Source organism: Bubalus bubalis, chromosome 10 (assembly GCF_019923935.1).
Source record: "Bubalus bubalis isolate 160015118507 breed Murrah chromosome 10, NDDB_SH_1, whole genome shotgun sequence".
Classification (NCBI taxonomy): Eukaryota; Metazoa; Chordata; class Mammalia; order Artiodactyla; family Bovidae; genus Bubalus; species Bubalus bubalis.
In genome coordinates, this window is record NC_059166.1 from 62,499,236 (window position 1) to 62,511,560 (window position 12,325).

General features: G+C 36.7%; 1 protein-coding gene across 2 annotated transcripts in view; it reads left to right on the forward strand.

Moving 5' to 3' along the window:
* AFG1L (AFG1 like ATPase) overlaps positions 1–12,325 on the forward strand; it is a 196,036-nt gene that overhangs the window by 123,273 nt on the left and 60,438 nt on the right. The gene's annotated exons all lie outside the window — the stretch shown is intronic.

Sequence of the window (12,325 nt, forward strand, 5' to 3'; positions counted from 1 at the left end):
TATGAGAGGTTCAGAAAAGTTCTCATCTCTGCCACCTTGTAAGCAGAAGTACTTTACTGTTTTTGAAGCAGAAATTAGCTAGAAAAATCACATAATTAAAATTGCATACTTTACAGTGTACCAAGGGGACTATTTCAGTTTATTATTCAGATTCTGATGATTATTATAGGAGGTTCTTCATCTGCCCTTAAGTACTTTGTCTTTAAAGTACTTTATAATTTTGAAAAATTCTTAGAGCACTTTTTTTCTGCTTTAACTAGGACTTTATCCTCTCCATTTCTTTTATCTTTGGGCTTTCCTGTCTTTTATTTTTCTGACCTTCACAAGATTTCCCTGAAGCTTTGCTACCTATTTCTCGATATGCCAGATGTATGGTACTTAGAAATTAATTTATTACTATTCCTTTTATTTTTTCAACAAATCCTTGCTCCCTGTTTTTCCACAAAATTTATTCTTATGTCAAAGAATTAAAACATTTTCCTAAAAGGAAATCCCTTCACTAAAGATGGTTGTCTAAGTCATGAAATTTGTTTCTTGGTCCTTGAGAGGTCTCAGTGGAATTTACAGGAGGTGGAAAGTCTGCTTTTGCTTCAGCAGAGCCTCTTTTTCTCTGAGCTACCCTGGGTTGCCTCTTCCTCTTCCTGATGAAAGTAATATAATTCTAACACATCGAAATTCAGGTTTGTACTTTAAACATGTACTGGAAGAAATCAGAATCTAATAACATCCCAGAGTCCAGAAAACGAGAATGTACAAAGGCTACCATGAAACTCTGGAATAGCTTTCTTAAAAATATATAAATTCTTTAATCCTCAAAGAAAGTAGATTTATTTATGAATTTAACATCAAAAGAGCTTTACCACAGTCTGATAATCAAGAATAGAGAGCCTGGGGGCACACCTCAGAGGGAAGGCAGATATGTGCACCAGAGAAGAATTAGGAATTAAAGTCATCTCAGAAGTGGGAGAATAAAGATACCCAGATAGGATGATAGGGTTTTCATTTATATTGTTGCACAGGAGCCTTTGGGTAGAACTTCTTAAATGAGAGAGTAAAAGAAAAGTTCCTGGGGTCATGTTAACATTTCTGATTTAATTAGGTTTCATTTTATCTTGTTCCTGCAGGAAAATTTATTAATTTCCCCTGTATGACACATTTTAATATGCCATGTTATTTATTGCCCTTTTACGACAGGAAACACCACTGCTGAGGGGTCCATAGGATGCTGCCCCTGACCATTTTGCTGTCAGTTCTGTGAAGGGTTTTGTTTTCCTGAAGAGAGGGGATCAGATCACTTTAGACTCACCCTCCTTCTCTGTCTCTTTTCCTCAGGATCTGAGTAGTACAGGTCCTTTTTTTCTGACTAAATCTGTTGAAGAAAGTTCCTGTTCAAACACTGTATCTCTACTGTGCTCACATGCAAACACCCTGCCCCCAGCATGGAAGCCATGGCCTCAGTGGAATATTTTAAACTGAACTAAAAAGGGTAGAGGCAGGTGTTGGGATTTGATTTTGGATTTGATTTCGCCCTACTTACGAAGTAATAGCTTTGCCTGTATTGTTTCATGGATGCTGGCAGAAGACACAAGAAACCTGTGTCAGAGACAAAGGATTTTATTACTCTAGGCACAGATAGCATGTTGAGTCAGTTCCCTTCTCGCTTCATTGTCCCATTTAGGGAGGAGGAGAGGAGTTTTGCTGAGGGCCCAGATGGATGCCTGCACATGCAATGCGTTGTGTTACAGGAGAGGGACTCTGAGTATGGGGAATGAACCACTTTATAGCCAGAAGTAAGCAAGACTACTTTTTGTCTCAAGGGAGATATTGCCTCATCCCTTGAAGCTTCTTGCTACAAACACACTTTAAGAGATGGTTAAGGCCTTGCATTCTTGGCCTACTCAGCAAGCTGTGTGGGTGAGTGGGAGACTCAGAGAGGACTGTCTGTCCTCACAGGGGATGTTTACCAGACTTTTAACCTTTATTTATTAAAGAAATAAAATTTCCCTTTATTTCCCTTGATTCCTATCTGCCAAAGTCATCTACCACTTCAACAAAATTACTTCTGACTACTGTTCAATTATGTAACCCCTGAATTGTTTCAAGACCATTTCAGCTCCATATATATGGAAACTATGATCATACTGAAATGATGAACATTTTATATTACAACTCACGTACCAATGCAGAAGACGTAAGAGATGTGAGTTTGATCCCTGGGTTGGGAAGATCCCCGGAGGAGGACATGGCAACCCACTCCAATATTCTTGCCTGGAGAATCGCATGGACAGATCCGCCTAGTAGGCTATGGTCCACACGGCTGCAAAGAGTCAGAAACGACTGAAGCGACTTAGCACAGCACAGCACATGTGTTACAACTTTTCAGGCACAGACGAAATACTCACATATTTTTACCTGACTAATATAGTACATGTATTCATCCATCTTTTGAACAGTTTTAAGGAGTTTATTCTTAAATACTTTTATCAATGGAAACTTCATGTCCCAAGTGCTCTTAATTTTCCACTTGGGAAACATCTATTCCAAATAGGAAATTACTTCTAAGAATATATCTTCGAGCATCATTAAAAAAAAAAAAAATGCTGCTAAAAATGCACAGCTTCAAGGTTAGAGCTCTGTTTTAGAAGAAAGGTCTGTGAAAACAAAGACTGGAACTCATCCATGTTGAAACTTATTCCCTTGCAATTAAAAACTTGTTTGCCTCTGATATTCCCTGCACATGTTCCCCTGCCCCCAACTGGGACAACCATCGATAAAAATTTAAAGCATTTTTCTTAGCTTGATTGTCACATCTTCTCATCCCTAAAACTTCGACAGAGATCTGTCCTCTGCCTGAAAGGTTGCCACCTTCTGGATCAGCAGAATCTCTAGGGTATCTTGGGGCCTTCTTCCCATCCCCCATCTTTACCATTATAGGTGTTTCTGTCACAGACATTGAAATCTGCAGTTTCAGTCTTAGTTTTTCTCACCAGATATCAACCCAGTCATTTCCTGTTTCACTTCCCACTGAAGAACCTCTGAAATATCTGCAAACAGTAGCAACTTGAAAATTGCTAAGTTAGCCCCCTCCAGTTTAGACTGCGATTTGTTTCATTTCCATGAACTAGACTGCCCAGTGTCCCTGCAGCAGTCTCTGTGTGTAACTTCACTGAAACACTTGACCTCTGGTCACCTACAACAAAGTTTTTATAGTTTGATGCTAAACCACGGGCCTGCTGTATTTTCTCTAAAATCTCTCATGTATCTTTTAGAGTCTTTAACATTCAAGTTAGTCTTACTTTTGATGCTAGTGCATGGTGTCACAGTGGAGCTGTATTGGTGTTGAAGAGAAGATGCCACACATTTAAAGAATATGAAATCTGTTTAGCACCAAAGGTATAGAAACATATCCATATGGAGACAGTTAGGCAAAACAGAAGACAACGTAGCATATTCTCATTGAAAGTTTGTTTTTCTGGCCCATTAAGCTGACAGTATAGCCCCCCTGATCAGGATGAGGACCCCAGCAGGTTATGTTTATCATTCTTGATTGAGTGGTTTAGAGAGACTCTGGCTATGTGCCTGCCTGTTCACCAGGTATTGTTGTGTTTTGTTTAGTCACTCAGTCATGTCTGACTCTTTCTGACACCATGAACTTGAGCCTGCAAGGCTCCTCTATCCATGGGATTCTCCAGGCAAGAATACTGGAGTGGGTTGCCATGCCCTCCTTCAGGGGATCTTCCCAACCCAGGGATTGAACCCAGGTCTCCTGCATTGCAGGTGGATTCTTTACTATCTGAGCCACCAGGGAAGCCCATTCACCAGGTACAATGACTAGATATAAATCCTAGGACATGCCTGAATGTTCACTGTCAATCCGTGTGAATCAAAGTTTCTCGTCCTTAGTTAAGATTAGACTCGGCCTTCCTGAAGTCTGTTCCTCAGAGGGCAGAGGGCAGAATTTCTGCCTCTGGCAGTTAGAGAAACTGTCTAGTTTAATGAGGTTCAGGCTGTTGATCTGGTCATTTCTTAAGTCTGGGGAAGGGATGTTTACAGATTAAATTTTATTGTTAGCTTTATGACCCAGAACATATAGGTTTATCTACTTAAGTCATCAACATAGTTATAAACTAAAGTGTGTGTTAGTCACTTATTCTGACCCCATGGACTGTACAGCCCGCCAGGCTCTTCTGTCCATGGGATTTTCCAGCAAGGATACTGGAGTGGGTTGCCATTTCCTTCTCCAATAAACTAAAGTATTAACAAATAAAATAATACGGTGTATGGGACATGCTTTAAAATAATCCAGGGTGGAAGAATTGAGAGGAGGTATAGATGAAACAAGAGTGGCCATGTACTGAGTGTTACATCATGATTGTTACATCAGGTTTATTATACTATTGTTGTCTTTACATGTATATATGTGTGAAATTTTCTACAATAAAAAGTGTTTTTTTGAAAAAGGTTCAAATTTTCTCTATTTTTTCTGATTATGCTAGTGGAAGTCTTATTAATCCATTCATCTTCTCAGAGAAATAGCTTTTGTTTTATTGTCTCTATTGCTTAATGTTTTATTGATTTCTTTTCATTTTGTCAATAATTTCCTTTGCTGTGCAAAAGTTTTAAAGTCTAATTAGGTCCCATTTGTTTGTTTTTACTTCTATTTTCTTTGCTCTAGGAGCTTGATCCAAAAAAATATTGCCATGATTTATGTCAGCATGTTTGGCTTATGTTTTCTTATAGGAGTTTTATGGCTTCTGGTCTTACATTTAGGTCTTTAATCCATTTTGAGTTTAATTTTATATTTGATGTGAGAAACTGCTCTAATTTCATTCTTATACATACTTTGCCTATTTTTAAATTGGGTCATTTGTCTTTTTAGTATTGAATTTTAAGTGTCTTTATTCTAGATGCAAGTCACTTGTCAGATACATGATTTGCAAATATTCTCACATTCTGTTTTTTTAAAATTTTCTTGACGGTGTCTTTGAAGCACAAAATTTTAAAATTTTAATTTAAGATCAATGTATTTTTTCTTTTGTTGCTTATGCTTTTGGTGTGTCACATTTGAGAAACTGTTGTCTAATCCAGGGTCACAATAATTGTTACCTATATTTTCTTCTAAGAGTTTTACACTTTTAGCTCTTATATTTGTGTGTTTGGTTAATTTCAAGTTATTTTTATATGTGGTGCAAACGAGTTATTTTTATATTTTTTATATATTTTTATATGTGGTCTATCTTCTTTCTGTTGCATGGAGATACTCAGTTGCCCTAGTACTGTTTGTTGAAAAGAGTATTCTTGCCCTAGTGAATTGTATTGACCTCCTTTTTGAAAATCGACTGACTGTAAACATAAAGGGTTATTTCTGGTCTCTCATTTATATTCCATGATCTATTTGTCCAACTTTATGTTGATACCACACTGTCTTGATTGCCATAACTTTGTTCTAAGTTTTGAAATTGGGACATGTGAGTCCTCCAACTTTGTTTTGTTGTATTTTAGAGATTGTTTTGGCTATTCTGAGGCCTTTGGATTTCCATATGAATTTTAGGATCAGCTTGTCAAATTCTGCAAAGAAGCCATCTGTAACTTTGATAGGAATTGTGTTGAATTTGTAAATCACATTGGGGATATAACATTAAGTCTTCTGATCCATGAACATGCAATGTTCTATTCGTTTCCTAGGGCTGCCATACAAACTACCCCTAACTGAATATCTTAGAAAGTAGGAATTTATCCTCTCGTTCTGGAGATTAGAAGCCTGAAATCAAAGTGTTGGCAGCTTGGTTCTTTCTGGGCAGTGTGAAGGAGAACCTATTCCATGCTTCTGGTGAAGTTCTTGATTTGTAGGTGCATTGCTCTAGTCTCTGCCTCTAGCTTCATATATTTTCCCTCTGTGTGTGTGTTTCCAAATTTCCTCTTTATGTAAGGACACCAGTTACCACATTAGAGACCACGCTAATCCACCATGACTGCATCTAAACTTAATTACATTTGCAAAGAGCCTAAGTAAGATCACATTCACAGATATTGGGGGCTAGTGCTTTAACATCTTTTTGAAGGACACAGTTCAACTCGTAACAGCTATTTCCATTAATTTTGATCTTCTTTGGAAGTGGAAGTGTTAGTTGCTCAGTTGTATCTAACTCTTTGTGATCCCACGGACCGGGGCCCACCAGGCTCCTCTTGTCCATGGAATTTTCCAGTACTGAAAGAGTACTGGAGTGGGTAGCCATTCCCTTCTCCAGAGGATCTTCCCAACCTAGGGACTGAACCCAGGTCTCCTGCATTAAAGGCATGTTCTTTACCATCTGAGCTACCAGGGAAGCCCCTTCTTTAATTCCTTTCAATAATGTTTTAAGTTTTCAGTGAATAAAATTTGCAAATACTTCTATTAAATTTATTCAAAAACATTTTATTCTTTTTGAAACTGGCATAAATGGAATTGTTTTCCTAATTTCATTTTTGGTTTCTTCATTGGTATGGTTTAGGAATGTAATTGATTTTTGCATATTGCTCTTATAGCCTGAAGCCTTGCTAAACTCATTTATTTGTCCTAATATTTTCCAGTAGCTTCCTTAGAATTTTCTAAATACAAGATCATGTCACCTGGAAATAGAGACAGTTTATTTTTCCCTTTCCAAACTGAATGCCTTTTTATTTATTTTTCTGGACTAAATGTCCTGTCTAGAACCTTCAGTGAAATGTTGAATAGAAGTGGTATATTCTATCATAAAGAATGGACACCCTTGTCTTATTCCTGAGCTTGAGGGAAAGACTTCAGTATTTTACCATTAATTATGCTGTTAGCTCTGGATTTTTCACAGATGTCCTTTATTAGATTAAGGACATTCCCTTCTGTTCCTAGTTTTTGAGTGTTTTGACATTAAGGGGCGTTGGATTTTGTCAAATACATTTTCTGTTTCTATTGATATGATCATGTGGTTCTTGTCCATTATACCATTGATGTGGTATATTTTATTAATTGATTTTTGGATTTTAAATCAACCTTGCATTTCTGGGATAAATCTCACTTGGTTATGTTGTATGTTCTGTGCTTAGTCATGTCTGACTCTTTGCAACCTCATGGACTGTAGCCCACTAGGCTCCTCTGTCCATGGAGGTTCTCCAGGCAAGAATACTGGAGTGGGTTGCCATGCCCTTCTCCAGGGGATCTTCCCAACCCAGGGATCGAACCCAGGTCTCCCACACTGTAGGTGGATTCTTTACCATCTGAGCCACCAGTGAAGCCCCAGTCATGGTGTATAATCCTTTATATATATTGCTGGTTTAGTTTGCTAGTATTTTGTTGAGAATTTTTGTGTTTATATTCATGAGATGTATTGGTCAGTAGTTTTCTGTTTTGGTGATGTCTTTGATGATGGATGGAGGTTCGTAACATTGTACAGGAGACAGGAGTCAAGACCATCCCGAAGAAAAAGAAATGCAAAAAAGCAAATTGGCTGTCTTAGGAGGCCTTACAAATAGCTGTGAAAAGAAGGGAAGTGAAAAGCAAAGGAGAAAAAGAAAAATATACCCATTTGAATGCAGAGTTCCAAAGAATAGCAAGGAGAGATAAGAAAGCCTTCCTCAGCGATCAATGCAAAGAAATAGAGGAAAACAACAGAATTGGAAAGACTAGAGATCTCTTCAAGAAAATTAGAGATACCAAGGGAACATTTCATGCAAAATGGGCACAATAAAGGACAGAAACAGTAGGGACCTAACAGAAGCAGAAGATATTAAGAAGAGGGAGCAAGAACACACAGAAGATCTATACAAAAAAGATCTTCATGACCCAGATAATCACAATGGTGTAGTCACTCACCTAGAGCCAGACATCCTGGAATGTGAAGTCAAGTGGGCCTTAGAAAGCATCACTACGAACAAAGCTAGTGGAGGTGATGGAATTCCAGTTGAGCTATTTCAAATCCTGAAAGATGATGCTGTGAAAGTGCTGCACTCAATATGCCAGCAAATTTGAAAAACTCAGCAGTGGCCACAGGACTGGAAAAGGTCGGTTTTCATTCCCATCCCAAAGAAAGGCAATGCCAAAGAATGCTCAAACTACCGCACAGTTGCACTCATCTCACCTGCTAGTAAAGTAATGCTCAAAATTCTCCAAGCCAGGCTTCAGCAATACATGAACTGTGAACTTCCAGATGTTCAAGCTGGTTTTAGAAAAGGCAGAGGAAAGAGAGATCAAATTGTCAACATCCGCTGGATCATGGAAAAAGCAAGTGAGTTCCAGAAAAACATTTATTTCTGCTTTATTGACTATGCCAAAGCCTTTGACTATGTGGATCACAATAAACTGTGGAAAATTTTTCAAGAGATGGGAATACCAGACCACCTGACCTGCCTCTTGAGAAACCTGTATGCAGGTCAGGAAGCAATAGTTCGAACTGGACATGGAACAACAGCCTGGTTCCAAATAGGAAAAGGAGTACGTCAAGGCTGTATATTGTCACCCTACTTATTTAACTTCTATGCAGAGTACATCATGAGAAGCGCTGGGCTGGAAGAAGCACAAGCTGGAATCAAGATTGCCAGGAGAAATATCAATAACCTCAGATATGCAGATGACACCACCCTAATGGTAGAAAGTGAAGAGGAACTGGAAAGCCTCTTGATGAAAGTGAAAGAGGAGAGTGAAAAAGTTGGCCTAAAGCTCAACATTCAGAAAGCTAAGATCATGGCATCTGGTCCCATCACTTCATGGCAAATAGATGGGGAAACAGTGGCTGACTTGATTTTTCTGGGCTCCAAAATCACTGCAGATGGTGACTGCAGCCAAGAAATTAAAAGACGCTTACTCCTTGGAAGGAAGGTTATGACCCACCTAGACAGCATATTAAAAAACAGAGACATTACTTTGTCAACAAAGGTCCATCTAGTCAAGGCTATGGTTTTTCCAGTGGTCACGTATGGATGTGAGAGTTGGACTATAAAGAAAGCTGAGCGCCAAAGAATTGATGCTTTTGAACTATGGCATTGGAGAAGACTCTTGAAAGTCCCTTGGGCTGCAGGGAGATCCAACCAGTCCATCCTAAAGAAGATCAGTCCTGAGGGTTCATTGGAAGGACTGATGTTGAAGCTGAAACTCCAATACTTCAGTCACCTGATGCGAAGAGCTGACTCATTGGAAAAGACCCTGATGCTGGGAAAGATGGAAGGCAGGAGGAGAAGGGGATGATAGAGGATGAGATGGCTGGATGGCATCACTGACTCAATGGACATGGGTTTGGGTGGACTCCAGTAGTTGGTGATGGAGACAGGAAGGCCTGGCGTGCTGCGGTTCATGGGGTCACAAAGAGTCAGACACGACTGAGCGACTGAACTGAACTGATGTCTTTGTCTGATTTTGCTGTCAAGGTAATACTGGCCTCATAGAAAGAGTTTTGAAGAATTCCCTCCTTTTCTATTTAGATTTTGTCTTTTTTCTTGAGTCAGCTTCAGTGATACGTGTCTTTCTAGGAATTTTCCCATTTATTGAAGTTACCTATTTTGTTGGTACAGTTGTTAATATTATTCCCTTATAATTCTTTTTTATTTCTATAAGGTTGGTAGTAATGTTGTCTCTTTCATCCCTGATGTTAGTAATTTTAGTTTTCACTCTTTTCCTTAGCTAGAAGGTTGTCCATTTTATTCACCTTTGCAAAGAATTAACTTTTGGTTTTATTATTTGCTCTATTATTTTTATATTCTTCACTTCATTAATTTCCACTCTAATCTTTATTATTTCTACACGTTTTAGATTAATTTTCTAAGAGTCTTGTAGTAGAAAGTTAGATTATTAGTTTGAGATTTTTCTTCTTTTTTATGTAGGCATTTATAGCTATAAATTTACCCATAAGCACTACTTCTGCTTCATCTCATAAGTTTGGTATATTATGTCTTCATTTGCTTTCTTTCAAAGTATTTTCTAATTTTCTTTTTCATTTCTTTTTTTGACCCATTGGTTACTTAGGAGTGTGCTGTTTTATTTCCACACATTTGTGAATTTTTCAAATACGTCTTTGTTACCAATTTCTAATTTCACTCTACTGTGACTAGAGAATACTCTGCATAATTTCAATTCCTTTTAATTGAAAAATTGTTTTATGGCATAGGATATGATCTTTCTTTGAGAATGTTTCATGTGCATTTGAGAAAAATGTATATTTCTTGGTTATTGAGTGGAGTGTTTGTATGTTAGTCTAATTTGTTTTTTTTTTTTAATTTTAAATTTTATTTTATTTTTAGACTTTACATAACTGTATTAGTTTTGCCAAATATCAAAATAATTTGTGTATAGTGTATTCAAGTCTTATTATTTCTTGTTGATCTTCCCTCTAGTTGTTCTATCAACTATTGAAAGTTGGGTATTGAAGTCTCCAAACTATTACTGTTGCATTGTCTATTTCTCCTTTCAGTTATGTCAGTTTTTGCTTCATGAATTTTGAGGGCTTTGTTTCTAGGCACATACATATTTATAATTGTTATATCATCCTGATGGGTTGATAGTTTTATCATTATAAAATGTTCCTTTTAGTTTCTAATCACATTTTTGTTGTTTTAAAGTCTGTTTTGTCTGGTATTAATAGTGATTGCTTTTTTCATGATATATCTTTTTTTCGTTCTTTTATTTTCAACTTATTTGTATCTTTGAATGTAAAGCGTATCTTCTACAGACAGCGTATAGTTGTAACTCACTTTTTTATCCAGTCCACCAATCTTTGCCTTTTGATTAAATTGTTTAATTCATTCACACATTATGTTATTACTGATATAATTGAATTTACTTCAGCTTTTACTTTTCATTTTCTGTATGTTTCATGACTTTTTGTTTCTCTGTTCTTCCTTTACTTATTTCTCTTACATTAAGTACATGTTTTTAGTGTAACATTTTCATCCATTTAATGATTTTTCTATTATATTTTGGGTCATTTTTTAGTGAAGAACTTTTATCTCTATGAAACATATAAAATATAATGTTTCATTCAAACTGAAATGTCTCAAATTCAAAATGAAGTATTGTATGTTGCTATATGTTTTGATAATTAAAATATCAGTAATGGTAATGAATCTTTAAGGCCACCTGTAGGGAAAAGATAATTGATTCTCAGAAGTAGTTTACACAGTAGTATTGTTGTCATAAGAACTCCTATTGATATTTTATCTATGAGTAACTTTGTGTGACACTCCAAGCTTACAACTGTATCAGTTCAGTCACTCAGTTATGTCCAACTCTTTGAGACCCCATGGACTGCAGCATGCCGGGCCTCCCTGTCCATCACCAACTCCTGGAGTCTACCCAAACTCATGTCCCTTGAGTTGGTGATGCCATCCAACCATCTCATCCTCTGTCGTCCCCTTCCCCTCCTGCCCTCAATCTGTCGTCCCCTTCTCCTCCTGTCCTCAATCTTTACAACTGTATACTAGTAAAATATAACAGTAACAGTTTTCTACGTTATGTACTGTAGTCAGGTAGGCCATTTATTATGTCTTTCAAAAATCACAAAATTGTCTTATTTGGCATAATTTATATGTATGTTAAAATTTATTAATTAATTTTATATTCACTTAAGGACTCCTGAATTAAAATGTCAAGGATTTGAAATTTGAATATTTGAAATATTTGAAACAGCAGCAAAAGAAGTCCATCTTCTATGTATTTCAGTATCAGTTTCCATTAGTCAGCTCAGCATACCTTTTATCATCTATCCATTTATTGAACTGTAATTTAACAGCATATTACAGTGTTTGTTTTTCAGCACGCTAGACAGGACCAGAATGGAGCTGGCTCACCATTTCCAGCTAAACATATTGACAAAAATGTTCAGTTGTATGACTGTACTCATCTAGTAAAGTATAAATAGGCTATATATACAATATGTACATGTGTAGATAATATATATACTTATACATATAAAAGTACAGAGGAAAGTTGCTAACTTTCCTTAGCATTCTAATCTTGTTATTTCATCTTCAAATATATCACATTTATAAGTAAAAATCTTCAACTTAAGTCAAGCTGATCTGGCAAAAGTCCTATGTCTTTAGTTAATTTTGCTGTGTACCTTTTTTTTTAACCTACTGAAATTCCTGGCCTCTTTTTCTGAGGTGGATGTGACTATCTTCTTCACTTAAACAGGAGTTAGAGATTCTTATTCTCCAGCTCCTTTTTGTTTTTATTGTTGTTGTTTAAAATGTTCAATTCTTTTAGCCTTTCTGAAATTTTAAGAAAAATAATTATTTTTGGATCTACCAAATTGCAGTTTTACATGTTACACCATTGATTTATTTGTGGGCAATGTAATATATAGATTTAGTAGAAATTTTA